Source organism: Panulirus ornatus, chromosome 30 (genome assembly GCF_036320965.1).
Source record: "Panulirus ornatus isolate Po-2019 chromosome 30, ASM3632096v1, whole genome shotgun sequence".
Taxonomy (NCBI): Eukaryota; Metazoa; Arthropoda; class Malacostraca; order Decapoda; family Palinuridae; genus Panulirus; species Panulirus ornatus.
The window spans coordinates 26181501-26202686 of NC_092253.1; the positions used below are offsets into that span (position 1 = coordinate 26181501).

Here is a 21186-nt window from a genome sequence, read left to right on the forward strand (position 1 = left end):
CATGAGTCATACATACATTAAATAACCTTACCAACCAGTCAACAATACAGTCACCCCCTTTTTTAATAAATTCCACTGCAATACCATCCAAACCTGCTGCCTTGCCGGCTTTCATCTTCCGCAAAGCTTTCACTACCTCTTCTCTGTTTACCAAATCATTTTCCCTAACCCTAATTAGCAAATTCAATCTTAGGAACATCTCTCCACACACACCTAAAATAAAAACTTGAGGGCTGCCTAATATCACTTCGTTCTGACTAGCAAGCACGTTAAACTCACAACAAACTTGTCTTATAATTTCCCTCTGCAATGTCGTTTCATTTCACACGAATCTAAGTAAAGACGCATGAAAATAACTGCTTACGGTCAAGTATTATTCGTCGACCAGCACTGTCCACGCTCACTTATACACTCAACCCACCATCACTCAGGGGCTGGCTAGGCTTCACCTGGCAGCGTCGTGGCGGGACGAGGTGTGAACCGCTTGGCGGGGAACTGACGACGGCCAGCGCGGCCGGCCATCCACACCCTCAGCACCAAGCACCTCCCCCTGGCCAGTCATGCAATACACCACTGGAATGATCACTATCATGTGATATACCACTGGGAAGATCATTATCGTGTGATACACAACTGAGACGATCATTATCATAATACACCACTGGGACGAGTACTATCATGTGACACACCACTAAGACGATCAGTATCATGTGATACACCACTAAGACGATCACTATCATGTGATACACCACTGGGATGATCACTATCATGTGACACACCACTAAGACGATCAGTATCACGTGATACACCACTGGGATGATCACTATCATGTGATACACCACTGGGATGATCACTATCATGTGATACACCACTAAGACGATCACTATCATGTGACACACCACTAAGACGATCACTATCATGTGATACACCACTAAGACGATCACTATCATGTGACACACCACTAAGACGATCACTATCATGTGACACACCACTAAGACGATCACTATCATGTGACACACCACTAAGACGATCACAATCATGTGATACACCACTAAGACGATCACTATCATGTGACACACCACTAAGACGATCACTATCATGTGACACACCACTAAGACGATCACAATCATGTGATACACCACTAAGACGATCACTATCATGTGACACACCACTAAGACGATCACTATCATGTGATACACCACTGGGATGATCACAATCATGTGATACACCACTAAGACGATCATAATCACGTGATACACCACTGGGATGATCACTATCATGTGACACACCACTAAGACGATCACAATCACGTGAAACACCACTGGGATGATCACTATCATGTGATACACCACTAAGACGATCACAATCACGTGAAACACCACTAAGACGATCACAATCACGTGATACACCACTGGGATGATCACTATCATGTGATACACCACTAAGACGATCACAATCACGTGAAACACCACTAAGACGATCACAATCACGTGATACACCACTGGGATGATCACTATCATGTGATACACCACTAAGACGATCACAATCACGTGAAACACCACTAAGACGATCACAATCACGTGATACACCACTAAGACGATCACAATCATGTGAAACACCACTAAGACGATCACAATCACGTGAAACACCACTAAGACGATCACAATCACGTGATACACCACTAAGACGATCACAATCACGTGATACACCACTAAGACGATCACAATCACGTGATACACCACTAAGACGATCACAATCACGTGATACACCACTAAGACGATCACAATCACGTGATACACCACTAAGACGATCACAATCACGTGAAACACCACTAAGACGATCACAATCATGTGAAACACCACTGGGATGATCACTATCATGTGACACACCACTAAGACGATCACAATCATGTGATACACCACTGGGATGATCACTATCATGTGATACACCACTGGGATGATCACTATCATGTGATACACCACTAAGACGATCACAATCACGTGAAACACCACTAAGACGATCACAATCACGTGATACACCACTAAGACGATCACAATCACGTGATACACCACTGGGATGATCACTATCATGTGATACACCACTGGGATGATCACTATCATGTGATACACCACTAAGACGATCACAATCATGTGATACACCACTAAGACGATCACAATCATGTGATACACCACTAAGACGATCACAATCATGTGATACACCACTGGGATGATCACTATCATGTGACACACCACTAAGACGATCACAATCATGTGATACACCACTGGGATGATCACTATCATGTGATACACCACTAAGACGATCACAATCATGTGATACACCACTAAGACGATCACAATCATGTGATACACCACTAAGACGATCACAATCATGTGATACACCACTAAGACGATCACAATCACGTGATACACCACTGGGATGATCACTATCATGTGACACACCACTAAGACGATCACAATCACGTGATACACCACTGGGATGATCACAATCACGTGATACACCACTGGGATGATCACTATCATGTGATACACCACTAAGACGATCACAATCACGTGATACACCACTGGGATGATCAATATCATGTTAAAAGTTTTCTTCCGAATCTGTTATTCCTTACCGGGCAGGAAAAACATTAAAATGAAAAATTTTAAATGAAATCAGCGATACATGAAAAGTAACTGCATTGTTCACACTCAACCAGAAAAAGCAGATTTCATTTATGATTGAAAATGGATATATTTATGCCATCAAATACTTCAACGTGTGATGTCTGACAGGTAAGGGTAACAGCTCGTCTTGTTGCCAAACACCATTCTCATTCACGACTGTAGTACAATAACTGCATGATTCACGCACGGCTGATCCATACCTACCAACTCCGGAGCTGGTGATAAGAATGAATAACCTATGAGTGCGCGTCACGACATTGCCCTCAAGGATGGAACGAATTACGTACTTCCTTTCCCATTTATTCACACAGTTTATCTACGTATGTTCTTCATCTTATATGTTAAAACTATCATTGTGTAATTGCATCTTCGACACGTTTGATGTTTTTTTTTTTTTTGTGAACGTCGCTGGCAGTTTCATCACCACCATATCATGATATAGAAAAGTTAAATGATTTCTCATGTTATCATTAATGTCTGTAAAACCAGTCCTTTATTAATAAATCCCCCTGACTGTGAAAACGAAAGTGAGTTCACGCGAGATCTCCCGCCTGCATATCTTAAAGCCTAGGTTTGGTTTAAGGTCCTGCCGTGAGGTGTTTGCCGTTGCTATAAGCCTGTCTCTAATGCAGGTTCCCAGAGGAAATTAGCATAGTCTACTATTTTCTAAAGTCCTACCTACTCATCCTTCCCTGTTTACCGTTACTATGTATGTGTGTGTCTGTGTGAAGGGAAAGCTAAGATGTTAGAAAACTAGGTAAGGTGGTATACAAAAGTCGATGAGTTTACCAAATGGTATCCTAAACATGCATGTTTACCAAATGGTGTCCTAGCTACGTCCATTCGTTGTATATCAACTGACTTATATTTCTCTCTTGTGTCTCCCCTGATGATGTGATTATTACACGAAAGTGCACTTGGGAACTTATCGTGTTTCATTTTCCCCGTGGACTCATAGGAATATATATATATATATATATATATATATATATATATATATATATATATATATATATATATATATATATATATTTGTCGCTGTCTCCCGCGTTTGCGAGGTAGCGCAAGGAAACAGACGAAAGAAATGGCCCAACCCCCCCCCCCCCCCCATACACATGTATATACATACGTCCACACACGCAAATATACATACCTACACAGCTTTCCATGGTTTACCCCAGACGCTTCACATGCCTTGATTAAATCCACTGACAGCACGTCAACCCCGGTATACCACATCGCTCCAATTCACTCTATTCCTTGCCCTCCTTTCACCCTCCTGCATGTTCAGGCCCCGATCACACAAAATCTTTTTCACTCCATCTTTCCACCTCCAATTTGGTCTCCCTCTTCTCCTCGTTCCCTCCACCTCCGACACATATATCCTCTTGGTCAATCTTTCCTCACTCATTCTCTCCATGTGCCCAAACCACTTCAAAACACCCTCTTCTGCTCTCTCAACCACGCTCTTTTTATTTCCACACATCTCTCTTACCCTTACGTTACTCACTCGATCAAACCACCTCACACCACACATTGTCCTTAAACATCTCATTTCCAGCACATCCATCCTCCTGCGCACAACTCTATCCATAGCCCACGCCTTGCAACCATACAACATTGTTGGAACCACTATTCTTTCAAACATATCCATTTTTGCTTTCCGAAATAATGTTCTTGACTTCCACACATTCTTCAGGCTCCCAGGATTTTCGCCCCCTCCCCCACCCTATGATCCACTTCCGCTTCCATGGTTCCATCCGCTGCCAGATCCACTCCCACATATCTAAAACACATTACTTCCTCCAGTTTTGCTCCATTCAAACTTACCTCCCAATTGACTTGACCCTCAACCCTACTGTACCTAATAACCTTGCTCTTATTCACATTTACTCTTAACTTTCTTCTTTCACACACTTTACCAAACTCAGTCACCAGCTTCTGCAGTTTCTCACATGAATCAGCCAGATAGAGATGCTCTGTCGAAGGTATTAAGAATATATGGTGTGGGAGGCAAGTTGTTAGAAGCAGTGAAAAGTTTTTATCGAAGATGTAAGGCATGTGTACGTGTAGGAAGAGAGGAAAGTGATTGGTTCTCAGTGAATGTAGGTTTGCGGCAGGGGTGTGTGATGTCTCCATGGTTGTTTAATTTGTTTATGGATGGGGTTGTTAGGGAGGTGAATGCAAGAGTTTTGGAAAGGGGCAAGTATGAAGTCTGCTGGGGATGAGAGAGCTTGGGAAGTGAGTCAGTTGTTGTTCGCTGATGATACAGCGCTGGTGGCTGATTCATATATATATATATATATATATATATATATATATATATATATATATATATATATATAGGCCAGACCAGAAAAACGTGCTGCTGGTGGTGACCACACCACGCCACCAGCAACAATCTGGGCACCTGCTGCTGCTGGGGACCACACCACGCCACCACCAACAACCTGGGAACCTGCTGCTGCTGGGGACCCACACCACCAACAACCTGGGCACCTGCTGCTGCTGGGGACCAAACCACGCCACCATCAACAACCTGGACACCTGTTGTTGCTGGGGACTTCACCACGCCACCAGCAACAACCTGGGCACCTGCTGCTGCTGGGAACCACACCACGCCACCACCAACATGGGCACTTGCTGCTGCTGGGGACAACACCACGCCACCGCCAACATGGGCACCTGTTGCTGCTGGGGACTTCACCACGCCACCACCAATAACCTGGGCACCTGCTGCTGCTGGGAACCACACCACGCCACCACCAACATGGGCACTTGCTGCTGCTGGGGACAACACCACGCCACCGCCAACATGGGCACCTGTTGCTGCTGGGGACTTCACCACGCCACCACCAATAACCTGGGCACCTGCTGCCGCTGGGGACCACACCACGCCATCAGCAACATGGGCACCTGTTGCTGCTGGGGACCACACCATGTCACCACCAACCTGGGCACCTGCTGCTGCTAGGGACCACACCACGCCACCACCAACAAGCTGGGCACCTGCTGCTGCTGGGGAACACAACACGCCACCACCAACAACCTGGGCACCTGCTGCTGCTGGGGAACACAACACGTCACCACCTGGGCACCTGCTGGGGAACACACCTCGCCACCACCAAACAACCTGGACACCTGTTGCTGCTCCTAGGGACCACACCATGCCACCACCAACAACCTGGGCACCTGCTGCTGCTGGTGACCACGCCACGCCTCCACCAATTACCGAGTCGCAACCACTTTTCAGCTAGCTTCTATATCAAAATATCAACATCGTCTTTTTCTAAACTACCTCCTTTAGCTTACAAGCACTGGTCCTGTATGGTCTGTACTTTTCTGAACCTTCCATTAAAAAGGTCATAAATTTCCTTCATAGAGAGCACATGACACTTTCAAAGACTTAAACTAATTCCCTATCCACTTTTGTTTGCGTAACCTGAGTCAGGTCCATGTTCACCGTCAATCATCATGCTCTGTGTCTGTTGATCAGGAGCCAAAATTGCTCCTTCTGATCCCCTTGCCCATTACTGTCAGCAGATTAAGTATGTATTTAATTTCTGCCAAAACAGCTGCTGATAAAGGTCCTTCTGCACCTCCCTGCCCACTATGGGAAGAGGATTCTATATATCTTTTTAGTACTTTCCTCTAGCTGAACAGCCTCTTGGACAACATGAAAAGCTCCAACAGACACTATCTGCCTTTTCATGAATTCACCTTTCCTCTAATTATGTACCTCAAGAATCCCCTCCACTAAATTTCTGTTCATACTCAGTGACTATATTTCTCAGATCCCTAAGTTCCTCTCTCATCGCATGACACATTTTATGATCCTTGAAATGATTCCTTAGTCTCTTTACCTCCAGCTCTAGTTGTGTTACTCTCTGATCGTCTTTCTTAAAAATTTTCTATAATGTCTCCAAATAGCTGTTCTATGGTGGTTCCTTTGTCATCTGTTCCAGACAGATCTTGTTATGATTGAATGGTTTTGGTACAATACTCTATTTGAGTTCATTCCAAAGTTTCTTGAATCCAGCAGTGCTTGCGGCCTTAAAATGGTCCCCTACAGTAATACTAGTGACATCAATGAAGTGTACGAGGCAAAAACAGTCACAGTCATAAGCAGAAATCATATCTTTAACATTCAGTGCAGTCTTCTGATTACATGAAAACTTTCCTCCCTTTTGTCATTCAGAGCTGAGCTTCAATACAGTAACTAAATACATTTGCTCTATACCCAATGTTAGCTACTCACTTCTTAAAAATAGTCTCCTTCAAGTGAGAAAAAAAAGAAAAGATATTCATTCACAAAAGTTGGCATGACTCCCAGCACTTGATTTGAGCCTGGAAAGCTTCCACTCCCAAAATTATTTCACGCACTGAAACTGAACATGAACATATATTACTTTGGGGCCTCTTCACGTTCTACTAACCCCCCCCCCCCCCCCATCCCTTACTTATGTGTATATAATATGCTTCCTAGGCTGTAGTCCCACCAAAATCTTCCCACCAAAATCTTGAAAAAAAGGGAACACTGCCTAAAGCTTTTATCTGGAGAGTGGAATGGAGGCAAGTGTGGGTAATTACCAATTTTTTCTGTAAAGGAAAGGAGTTTCACATTCATGGGGCTCCATCTCTTAAAAATCTCTCTGCAATCAGCCAGCTTCTTTAACTTCTGCACGTTGCCAACATTCTTCATTTTGTCACTCAGCTTCTTCCAATCTTCCACCATCCTGTACTGAAGCAATACCTCCTTATATCATTTTTAACAGGCATCTTTCTTAGCCTATTACTATGCCTTCTAAAAGTAAAGTTACTGCATCTAATGATGAACTGACTGCTGTGTTTTATTAAATTCACCAGAAAACTTGAATAAAACCCTCTCAGCACAAACACTGACAAGATAACTTTCATTCTCACTTACTCCAAGCACTCCCCAATTACCAATCATTGCACCAATTTCATCATGTCCCACTTTCACATTAACATCACCCAATACAATCATGTTCCTCTCATTCTCAAAAAAGTTTATACAATCATTCAAATTTCTCCAGAAAAGCTTGATTTCACCCGTACCTAGTACACATTCTCATGCATACTTCACAACTCCAATCTTTCACCCACACTATTCTTGATCCACTCCATTCATGCTCTATAACACCCTTCCACACTCTTGGTGATAGCAGAATTGCACATCCTTCTTTCCCTCTTCCCCAATAATTTTCACTCATTCCTGTTCATACCATTCTCCTTCCACACCCTTCCATAACTTCCATTCATCATTTCCAATTTCACTCCACGTCCTGTCCAAGGATATAGATTTTACTAATCCCAGCATATCCAAGCTACAACTTTTAAACTTCACAAGCTTCCTCTTTTACCCTCACCAATCATCCCATTTACATTCAGCGTCATCATCCTCAATCACTTGTCTCTTTTACTTCAGTGCCACTTCTTAGCCTTTTGTGCCTCACCCTTGACGGGTCTCTAGCAGACGGCAACTCTAACAGTGTTTCCAGAGGCAGTGAGGTTGCAAAATTGTCCAAAAACTGGAAATTCACAACACATCTCAGGTGTCTGACTAAGTCTAATAGGACTGCCCTGGTGGAGTTGGGCAACAACGCCCCCCTTTAGTTCCATCCCTAAGGGGTGCATTTATGAGGTCAACACGAGAATGCAGGGTGAGACTTGGATACTCTAGAAAAACTAGAATATCCCCTTCAGGCAATAAAACTTGACTAATTTCCCCAATCTGGAGCTTTTTCACTTTTCACAGTAGCAGCACCTCCTAACCTCACTGCAACTCTGCTCATTGAAAGAGTTCTCACCTCATTCCTGTTCAAAGATCCAGCTTCTTATGCGGTTCAATGTTAAATTCTTTCTAATATTTCTATTATTCCAGATCCATAAATGCTACATACAAATCCATTTGCTTTTCTAAGTATTTCTCACATACATTCTTCAAAGCAAACACCTGATCCACACATCCTCTACCACTTCTGAAACCACACTGCTCTTCCCCAATCTGATGCTCTGTACATGCCTTCACCCTCTCAATCAATACCCTCCCATATAATTTACCAGGAATACTCAACAAACTTATACCTCTGTAATTTGAGCACTCACTCTTACCCCCTTTGCCTTTGTACAATGGCACTATGCACGCATTCCGCCAATCCTCAGGCACCTCACCATGAGTCATACATACATTAAATAACCTTACCAACCAGTCAACAATACAGTCACCCCCTTTTTTAATAAATTCCACTGCAATACCATCCAAACCTGCTGCCTTGCCGGCTTTCATCTTCCGCAAAGCTTTTACTACCTCTTCTCTGTTTACCAAATCATTTTCCCTAACCCTCTCACTTTGCACACCACCTCGACCAAAACACCCTATATCTGCCACTCTATCATCAAACACATTCAACAAACCTTCAAAATACTCACTCCATCTCCTTTTCACATCACCACTACTTATTATCTCCTCCCCATTTGCGCCCTTCACTGAAGTTCCCATTTGCTCCCTTGAATGGAGAAAAACTGGAGGAAGTAAAGTGTTTTAGAAATCTGGGAGTGGATCTGGCGGCGGATGCAACCATGGAAGCGGAAGTGAATCATAGGGTGGGGGAGGGGGCGAAAATCCTGGGAGCCTTGAAGACTGTGTAGAAGTCGAGAACATTATCTCGGAAAGCAAAAATGGGTACGTTTGAAGGAATAGTGGTTCCAACAATGTTGTATGGTTGCAAGGCGTGGGCTATGGATAGAGTTGTGCGAAGGAGGGTGGATGTGCTGGAAATGAGATGTTTGAGGACAATGTGTGGTGTGAGGTGGTTTGATCGAGTAAGTAATGTAAGGGTAAGAGAGATGTGTGGAAATAAAAAGAACGTGGTTGAGAGAGCAGAAAAGGGTGTTTTGAAATGGTTTGGGCACATGGAGAGAATGAGTGAGGAAAGACTGACCAAGAGGATATATGTGTCGGAGGTGGAGGGAACGAGGAGAAGTGGGAGACCAAATTGGAGGTGGAAAGATGGAGTGAAAAAGATTTTGTGTGATCGGGGCCTGAACATGCAGGAGGGTGAAAGGCGGGCAAGGAATAGAGTGAATTGGATCGATGTGGTATACCGGGGTTGATGTGCTGTCAGTGGATTGAATCAGGGCATGTGAAGCATCTGGGGTAAACCATGGAAAGTTGTGTGGGGCCTGGATGTGAAAAGGGAGCTGTGGTTTCGGGCATTATTGCATGACAGCTAGAGACTGAGTGTGAACAAATGGGGCCTTCGTTGTCTTTTCCTAGTGCTACCTCGCACACATGAGGGGGGAGGGGGATGGCATTCCATGTGTGGCGAGGTGGCGATGGGAATGAATAAAGGCAGACAGTGTGAATTGTGTGCATGGGTATATATGTATGTGTCTGTGTGTGTATATATATGTGTACATTGAGATGTATAGGTATGTATATTTGCGTGTGTGGACGTGTATGTATATACATTGTGTATGGGGGTGGGTTGGGCCATTTCTTTCGTCTGTTTCCTTGCGCTACCTCGCAAATGCGGGAGACAGCGACAAAGCAAAATAAAAAAATAAATAAAATAATTTCTATTATTCTTTTCTTCATTTATTGTACCTAATTGCAGCTTCCCACTTCAGCAAGGTAGCGCCAGGAAACAGACAAAGAATGGCCCATCCACTCATATACACACATATATATATATATATATACATAAACGCCCATACACGCACATGTATGTACATATACATATCAACATATACAAACATATACATACACAGACATCTACATATATACAAATGTAAATATTCATACTTGCCTTCATCCATTCTTGTCGCTACCCCGCCACATAGAAAATAGCATTGCTACCCCCCCTGCTTCAGCGAGGTAGCACTAGGAAAAGACAAGAAAAGGCCACATTCCTTCACACTCAGTCACTAGCTGTCAAGTGTAATGCACCTGATCACTGGATGATGTGACACTACTGTTATAAGAAAGTAAGGCATCACTCTAAACCTCACATTATACCTCATGGATTAATAATAAAACTACATACAGTACAAAATTTTACTATATCAAATAATACCATTTACATTCTTAAATCTACATATAAATTACAACAATCAAGTATTACAAGTATTCTGCTGTTTTGCTTTAATTCTAATTGTAAGAGTTCAAAATGTAAGTTTTGAATAATGTAGGATTCTTTCCTCCAAGGGTGATATCCCATGAGCAAAGAGACATCTAAGTTCTCCAGGGGTTAGAAACCTCATAATATCCTACATGATGAGAAAAATGCCTAACACCCTTCATCATCGAGGTATTCAATGATACCAACCAAGCTTTGGTCTGTGTCCTGTCCACCTCCCAACCAATTAACAACCACCAACATAACATTAATGTCATCTTCAATAACTATTTGATATTACCCAATTTTACAAAACCAGGGAGTTTACATTTGTGGGGTCCCATCTTTTGTACTTTTTGTAACATGAAAAAGACTTAAATCCTTGTGCATTGCCATCATTCACAGTCTCCTTGTTCAGAACACTCCAATAATCCACTACCCTTACTGTAAGCCATTATTTCCTGAAGTCCTTAACCACCCTCTTCCTCAGCTTCCAATCATGGCCTTTGGTAACCCTGGCATTGCACCTCATCAAGGACTATTTACAGTTAACATCCAGTCAATTTAGGAACTTTCAAGCCTGTTATCAGGTCACCCTTCTCTTTTCTCCCCTCGAAGGAGGACAGCTGCGTAGCCTTCAACCTTTCCAGTAGCTCATCTTAATTTGGGCATCATCTTTGTTGCTCATCCCTGGACCTTGTCAATCTCATCTTTGTGCTTTTTCAGGTCCAGTGACCAGAACTGAGGTGCATAATCTTGTTTTGATCTATGTTGTGAATAGCTTGCTATACATTTCCTTATCTGTACATATGTACTTAAATGTGATTTTAAGATTTGGCTCTAGACAGTTTACTCCTCAGGCAAATCTCTGCCAACAGATTGAGAGCTATGTCTACCCCTAAATTTCTCTTGCACATCAATTCCTCTCAAACTTTTCCAACAAAGAAGCATTCATTCCAGGGCCTCCTTACACTGTGTCCACACCCCATTGCCCTTAACTTACTAGGAATGAATGGTTTCAGAAAAGGTACAGGGTGTGTGGATTTGTATGTGGCATTTATGGATCTGGAGAAGGTATAAGATAGGGTTGACAGAGATGCTATGTGGAACGTCTTTTGAATATATGGTGAGGGAGGTAAGCTGCTAGAAGCAGAGAAGTTTTTATAACGGGTGTAAAGCGTAAGTGCAAGTAGGAAGAGAGGAAAGTCAATGGTTATCTGTGTAGGTTAATCTGCAGCAGGGGTGTGTAATATCATCATAGTTGTTCAATTTGTTTATGGATGGGTGAGGGAGGTACTTGCAAGAGTCTTGGAGAAAGAGGCAAGTGAGTCAGTTGTTGTTCACCGATGGTAAAGCACTGCTGGCTGATTTGAGTAAGAAAGCTGAAGTTAGTACCTGAGTATGGAAGTGTGCATGAAAAGAGAAAGTTGAGAGTAAACATGAATAAAAGCAAGGTAATTACATTTAGCAGGGTAGAGGGACAAGTCAGTTGGAGGAAGTGAGGCATTTTAAACATCTGGGAGTGGACATGACAACGAATGGAACCATGGAAAAATGAGCATGTCATAAGATGGGAGAAGAGAGAAGGTTATTTCTGAGGGCAAAAATGGGTATATTTGAAGGAATAGTAGTTCCAGCAATATCATATAGTTGCGAGGCATGGGCTATAGATAGGGTTGGGCAGAGAAGGGTGGATGTGTTGGAAGTGAAATGTTGGAGGACAATATGTGGTGTGAGGTGGTTTGATTGAGAAAACAAAAGAGGGTGTGTTGAAATGGTTAGGATGTATGAAGTGAATGAGTGAAGAAAGGTTAACAAAGAGGATATATGTGTCTAAAGTATAGGAAACAAGGAGACCTGGGGTAACAAAGTGAAGATGGAAGGATGGAGTGAAAAAAATTGAGTGATCTAAGCGTGAACATGCAGGAGGGTGAAAGGCGTACATGGAACAGAGTATGCTGGGGTGAACATGCCACCAATAGAATGAACCAAGGCATGTGAAACGTCCAATGTAAACCATGGAAGGTCTGTGGGGCCTAGATGTGGACAGGGAGCTGTAGTTTCAGTGCAATAAATATGACAGCTAGAGAATGAATGTGAGTGGATGTGGCCTTCCTTCATCTGTTTCCTGGTGCCACCTCGCAGATGCAGGGGGCAGCAATTGGGTAAGGGGAAAAGAGAATGTGTATGTTATCTTTTTTTTTCTTTTTTTTCATGCATTTAAGCATGACTATGTCTTATCATGTGAGGAAATGTTCATATGAGGGACATTAATGCCACACACTCTATTGGCCAGCCATACCAGGGGCTGTAATTGACAGGAAACAGACAAAAAGGCCACAATCATTCACACTCAGTCTCTAGCTGTCATGTGTAAGGCATCAAAACCACAGCTCCCTATCCACAGCCAAGCTCCACAGACCTTTCCATGGTTTACCCCAAATGTTTCACACACCCTAGTTCAGTCTGCTGACAGAACGTCGACCCTGGTATATCACATCATTCCAATTCACTCTATTCCTTGCATGCCTTCCACCCTCCTGTATGATCAGGCCCTGATCACACAAAATCTTTTTCACTCCATCCTTCACCTTCCAATTTGGTCTCTTGCTTCTCCTTGTTCCCTCCACCTCTAACACATATATCGTTTTCGTAAATCTTTCCTCACTCAGCGAGGTGTGGCGGGGTGGCAGCAGTTTTTCTCCAGTCAAACTTACCTCCCAATTTACTTGTCCCTCAACCCTACTGAACCCAATAACCTTACTCTTATTCAAATTTACTCTCAGCTTTCTTCTTTCACACACTTTACCAAAGTCAGTCACCAACTTCTGCAGTTTATCACCCGAATCAGCCACCAGCGCAGTATCATCAGCAAACAACTGACTCGCTTCCGAAACCCTCTCATCCCAACAGAATGCATACTTGCCCCTCTCTCCAAAACTCTTGCATTCTTGCATTGTACAATGGCACTATACACGCATTCTGCCACTCCTCAGGCACTTCACCATGAACCATACATACATTGAATATCCTATCCTACCAGTCAACAACACAGTCACTACCCTTTTTTAACAAATTCCACTGCAGTACCATCCAAACCCACCACCTTGCTGGCTTTCATCTTCCACAAAGCTTTCACTACCTCTTCCCTGTTTACCAAATCATTCTCCCTGAACCTCTCACTTTGCACACCACCTCAACCAAAACACCCTATATCATCACACAAATTCAACAAACCTTCAAAATACTCACTCCATCTCCCTCTACTTCACTACTACTTGTTATTACCTATCCATTTGCCCCCTTCACCGATGTTCCCATTTGTTCTCTTGTCCTACACACTTTATTTACCTCCTTCCAAAACATCTTTTTATTCTCCCTAAAATTCAATGATCTCTTACCCCAACTCTCATTTGACCTCTTTATCACCTCTTGCACCTTTCTCTTGATCTCTTGCCTCTTTCTTATTACATCTCCCAGTAATTTAAACAATTTCCCTGCAAAAATCATCCAAATGCCTTTCTCTTCTCTTTCACTAACAATCTTACTTCTTCATCCCACCACTCATTACCCTTTCTAATCTGCCCACCTCCCACCTTTCTCTGGGAGTGGATTTGGTAGCAGATGGAACCATGGAAGTGGAAGTGAATCACAGGGTGGGGGAGGGGGCAAAGGTTTTGGGAGCATTGAAAAATGTGTGGAAGGCAAGAACGTTACCTCGGAGCAAAAATGGATATTTTTGAAGGAATAGTGGTTCCAACATTGTTATATGCTTGTGAGGCATGGATGATAGATAGGGTTCTGCGGAGGAGGGTGGATGTGTTGGAAATGAGATGTTTGAGGACAATATGCAGTGTGAGGTGGTTTGATCGAGTAAGTAATTAAAGGGTAAGAGAGATGTGTGGTAATAAAAAGAGTGGTTGAGAGAGCAGAAGAGGGTGCATTGAAATGGTTTTGTCACATGGAGAGAATGAGTGAGGAAAGATTGACAAAGAGGATATATGTGTTAGAGGTGGGGGGAATGAGGAGAAGTGGGAGACCAAACTGGAGGTGAAAAGATGGAGTGAAAAAGATTTTGAGTGATCAGGGCTTGAACATACAGGAGGGTGAAAGGCATGCAAGGAATAGAGTAAATTGGAACGATGTGGTATACCAGGGTCGACGTGCTGTCAATGGATTGAACCAAGGTATGGGAAGCATCTGGGATAAACCATGGAAAGTTTTGTGAGCCTGGATGTGGAAAGGGAGTTGTGGTTTCAGTGCATTACACTTGACAGCTAGAGACTGAGTGTGAACGAATGTGGCCTTTATTGTCCTTTCTTGGTGCTACCTCGCACGCATGCAGGGGGAGGGGGGGTGTCATTTCAAGTGTGGCAGGGTAACAGCAGAAATGTATGAATATGTACGTGTATATATCTATATGTCTGTGTATGTATATGTGTGTCTACATTGAAATGTATAGGTATGTATATGTGCGTGTGTGGGCATTTAAGACATGTGTATGTGGGTGGGATGGGCCATTCTTTCATCTCTTTCCTTGCGCTACCTCGCTAACGCGGGAGACAGATTCAAAGTACAATAAATGAATAAATAAATATATATATTCATTTACCTATCTATTATGCGTAATTGCTATTTCCTGTCAGTGAGGTAGCACCAGGAAACAAAAAAAATGGCCCATAAACTCATATACACACATATATATACATAAATGATAAAAGGTAGTGATGAAGTGAGTATTTTGCATGATTGTTAAATGTGCGTGATGACAGAGTGGTGGATGTAGGATGTTTTGATCACAGTGGTATGCGAAGTGATAGAGTCATGGAGAGTGGTTTGGTGAAGAGAGAGAAGGTGGGGAACGTCTTCTGTAAGACAAAATGTGGCAAGGCGGCAGGATGGTATTGCAGCTGAATTTATTAAGAAAGGGGGCAAAGTTTGTTGTAGGGAAGGTGCACGAGTCACGGAATGGTTCTTGATGATCCTGGATGGCATAAAGCTGGAGTATGAATCAGTGTAATCACTCAGTAATAACACCAAATGTAAGTAAAAACAAATCTTCACACATCGGACAGGCAGTGCAGTGACTACAAGTAAAGTTAAAAATGACTGGAATGCACTGAATGCATGTGCTTATGTATCAGTCGCATCAAGGACCTTCTCACTATAATGGAGTCCATCATTTTCTCTGCTCTTGTGTGGAGTACAGCCTTGAAGGTACAGAAGTCCCAGGTAAGGGGTTCTGTGCTTGTATAATTCTATGTAGGAATGACGATACAGCAGCCTGTGTGTACATGGTTAAGTATACAGGAACTGGTTGTATAACAAATGGAACACACATTAGCTGCTATAAAAACATCAAATGAGCAAATGTGGCTCAGCTGTGTTCATGAGTGCCACACAAAATATGCATCAAATATACCAAATCACAACTAAATCAGACGAGGACACTTATCCATGGTAAGGAGAAAAAAACCATCAAAAACAGTGGCAGACTGGATACATCTAATGTTGTATATGATCCACAGCAAAACGTGGAAGGTTGGTATCAATGGCCAGGGGAAGGTGATGTCAATGCCAATTGGAGGTTGTTAATTTGTTGGAAGGTCATTATTGCTGCACAGGTGGTTAACAAAGGGTGAAAGGCATTTTTCACCAGAAGGTAGCGAGTTAAGATTCCTAATCACTGGAAATCCAAAATATCTTTCAGGATGAATCAACCCTGGATCAAAATGTAGCTTTTGAAAAATGAAAAAACAATTTCTATGCTGTTAGCAGTAACCTACGAGCAGCTGAGAGTGTACATGACTGGTGGGGGTTAAAACACCATTTAACCATCCGCAATAAGGTGCATCCATGAGAATTCACTCTCTTTAATCATCATAAAATATATGAGACTTGTAAATTCTCATTCACAACCATAAAGAAACCAACCCAGGCATACTATGTCAGCAAGGAGTAAAGGTTATGACAAGTGGCCAGCCATACATTTAATGACTAATGGTTTCTAAGCAATGGACCTGCTACTATCAGAAATTAAGAAACAGTTTTTCTGAAAAGAAAGAATAATGGGATGAGAATCATGAACATTAATAGGGCTCTTTCTATGGTACTGAAATGAATTTCCATCCTAAAAGGCCTACATCTTTCACCTATGGACAGGGCCCTAAGAGAATCTGAGATAATAAGAGGACAGATATAAAGGAAAAACTGGTCCACCCACTTCTGACAAGAATATATCAAAAGCCACAAAGGAAAGGTCAACCAAATCAAAACTGAGGTACCATGAAAAAAAAGTTAAGGTCTATCTGTCTATATCTCTGATGCCTGTTCCCTCCTGGAACTCCCTTAAAGGGGTGGCCAAAGCAACTGAGTCACCTTAACTAGCGAACTCCAGTTCTGCTTCTTAGACTTTTGTGCCTCACCCTTAACAGGCCACAAACAGGGCAACTCTTGCACAGTGGTTGCAGAGGCTCCTACATAATATTCCTACTGATTACTTCTTCCAATATGCTCCTGCCTAAATGTTCCTACCAACTACTTTTATCTATTGCTCCTACAAATTTAGCCAAAAGGAAGAGCTAGCACAGGGTGCTCAAAGCAGGAAAATCTTGAGTTATGAAGAATGAGCTTTTTTTTTTTTTTTTTTTTTTTTTTTTTATACTTTGTCGCTGTCTCCCGCGTTTGCGAGGTAGCGCAAGGAAACAGACGAAAGAAATGGCCCAACCCCCCCCCATACACATGTACATACACACGTCCACACACGCAAATATACATACCTACACAGCTTTCCATGGTTTACCCCAGACGCTTCACATGCCTTGATTCAATCCACTGACAGCACGTCAACCCCTGTATACCACATCGCTCCAATTCACTCTATTCCTTGCCCTCCTTTCACCCTCCTGCATGTTCAGGCCCCGATCATACAAAATCTTTTTCACTCCATCTTTCCACCTCCAATTTGGTCTCCCTCTTCTCCTCGTTCCCTCCACCTCCGACACATATATCCTCTTGGTCAATCTTTCCTCACTCATTCTCTCCATGTGCCCAAACCATTTCAAAACACCCTCTTCTGCTCTCTCAACCACGCTCTTTTTATTTCCACACATCTCTCTTACCCTTACGTTACTTACTCGATCAAACCACCTCACACCACACATTGTCCTCAAACATCTCATTTCCAGCACATCCATCCTCCTGCGCACAACTCTATCCATAGCCCACGCCTCGCAACCATACAATTTAATTTTGTCCTGAGTTACGTGTGAAAGAGGAATTGTATGTTTTTTGGACAGAATGCCAGTTGTCCACACGTGGGTGAGGCAGAAAGAAAAGACAGCCATCTGGGTCAGAGGAGTGCATCTTGACAACCACTGAAGTGCTGGCTCACCATGCAGCCATCACTAACTCTCACAATACCCATATGGGTTGTACCAGTAATATTACTTCCTGGCTGCTGGCTACCAACTACTATCTACAAAGGATCAGGATAAGGTAAATGCAAAAAATCCCTTTTGTTAATCACTCGCAACAAAGTAGGTTCCTTAACCCTTTCAATACTAAGCTGGTGACTTAGTTTGGTAAAGTGTGTGAAAGAAGAAAGTTGGAGAAAGTTGGGGGATGCACTCGAGAGAACTGAAGGTGAGCTCCATTGAGGACCAGCAGGATTAAAGGTGAGTTCTAATGTGTTTGTGCGAACAAAATTCAGTAAGCATAAGCCCATTGCTTATCCCTTTCATAAATATGACAGTGGGATCTTAATTCAAAATATTAACAGCTTTGACTTTTTTTGTGCATTTGTCCAATGAAGCAGTAAAGGAGAAAATCAACCTAATGTTTCCACATAATGCTCCTGCAAAACAATCGCTAAATGTAAATTAGAAAAATGGATCAAAGAGATTCTAAAGAGCAGAAAATTCAAAGTGGTAGCAACCAGAACAATGTCTGAAGATGAGGGTGTTTTATCAGTAATGCAAGGTACAGTGTTGGCTTCAATACTCTTTGTAATAACAATGTCAGACATCAACATGGAGGAAAATGAAAGTATTGTCGGATGTTTTGCAGATGATATGAAAATAATCAAAACAACAGGATAAGATGACAAAAAATCCTGCTAGAAGACCTGAATATAAATTACTAATGGGGAGCAGAAAACATGGAATTTATCAGGGAAAAATCTGGCAAATATCTGATGGAATGAAACTCTCTAGAAAGATTCAACAGATAAAGACACAGAAAAAAGTGGCATAGATCTAAGAGTTGGGCCATTTCTTTCGTCTGTTTCCTTGTGCTACCTTGCAAACGCGGGAGACAGCAGCAAAAAAAAAAAAAAAAAAAAAAAAAAAAAAAAAAATCTAAGAGTTATTATAAATGAGAAACTAATTCAAGAAGCTAATTGTTAAGACAGTACCGTACTATGAAACCAAATAATGAGCGACATGGTTGATTATGAGAATTCCAGATGAAATGTTTACTGTAAACATAGGCAAAACTGAATAATGCAAGTTAAGGAAATAGAAATATACAGGTTAAAGAGAATTCAGGAACATTTTACAAGTAAAGCTAAGAGTCTGGGACATATAAGCTATCATGCGAGGTTGAAAGACCTCAAACTCTACAGCTCAGGAAAAAGAAGGGACAGATATATGATTGAACTACTGATGGAAGCAAATTGAAGGCATCAAGTATTATGCACTGGTTCTTACAGTATCTCAACAAGGAAGATGAATATTTATTAAGTCTGCAATAATTCATGGGAATGTATCAAAAGGATATCAAACTTGAATATATATCAGTCCAGCAAAGAAGTTGGTATGATTATTCAATATAATGTCAAGAGAAATGGAATGCACACAGGAAGTATGTGCACAGGAAGTATGTATGTAAGTATGTGCACACACTCCTTCCTGCACATACTGCCACTAAGCAGACTCTCTGGTATGATTAAATGACTGCTTTGCAATGGTACTGTGCTGTTTTAGCTTTACAAAACTGCACTGGCAATGGAGTGATAGTAATGTTCGAGGTAAGTTAATGGGGATGATGACTGTGGTGGAATTAGTGGTGGTGATGTTGGAAGTGGAGTGGTGGTGGTGATGGTGGTGGCAGGTAACACTGACAAATACCTAATTCTCATGATACAACAGACTACTTAAGATTCATGTCTTGGAAAACCATGATCTGACACCTCAAGAGGCCAAAAACGAAAGTGAAGACACCCTAAATTGATGTCAAGCAGCAGTCATCACGTACACACTGCACCAATGCAAGCAAATGCATGAATGAAGATGGTGCGCCCCTAGGTTCTCTGTGCATCCATACCATAATATCAAAGACCCAGGCAGACTGCTGTCTGCTTGAGTCCTTGTGAATGAGCATCCAATAGCCTCCCATGTGATTTACTCCTTTGACCAACATAGTCAAAGGAGTAAATCCTCATGGACACACCTTATCTTTGAGGGATAAGACACAGATTTGTCTCCGATCGACCAAGTGCTCTCAGATGTTCATGGGGTTCTGTCCATAGGCAATAAAGATCTAAAAGTTAGTGATTCTAAAATGCTGTAAGTGTTTTACCAAATTCTTTGTTCCTTTCATTAATATCAGCAAAGTCTAAAAAGACCTAAATATAAAAAAGAATAGGATGAATCCAGAAAGCTGCTGTGAACACTATTTGATATGATGTACCCAAAGTAAACTTTTGTAAATAGAAACAAATGCTTGTAACTATATTTTTGTGGTAGCATACTGATATATTAAAAGGTACTAAATCAATAACCAAAGATTCTATATTCCATTTCCATAAAACTCTTGAAAAACAGTATTGATTCCATGTTTCATTTCTATAAAAGTCTATAAAAAAGTATCGATTCCATAATCTATAAAAGTCTCAGAAAAAACAATATCACAATTTTATCATTCACCAGTAAAAAGATGAATCAGACCTGCTTAAGAATTATTCTCAATCACCAAATAAAATCAACTGTCACTCACAGATGTAATAGATGTATATGTGTGGTTTCAAAGATTAAGTGAAAATGCGAGGAGAATTTTGGTACACTAATTCTAAAGTCATCAAAAACCCACGTTACTTTAAAGGATATATAATCATATGAGAACTAGATTGGAGTTCCAGATAACATTGTAAATAAAAACAAATCACCTCTTAATTAGCCATATCTTCTATAGCTAGGATAAAAACAATGAACTTAAGTATTCAACCTGCTAAAAGTTCAGAATCTTTCTGATCAGTATCACCTTCATCTGTTAAACTTCCATTACAAGTTTTACCTTCATTTATAAGTTCATCATCCTGATCATCTTCAATAACTTGCTCTTCATTCTCTACTAATAAG

General features: G+C 41.8%; 1 protein-coding gene across 11 annotated transcripts in view; it reads right to left on the reverse strand.

The window, feature by feature from the left end:
- The window catches only part of LOC139758515 (pancreatic triacylglycerol lipase-like), a 210395-nt gene that overhangs the window by 115931 nt on the left and 73278 nt on the right, over positions 1–21186 (reverse strand). The window lies entirely within an intron of this gene.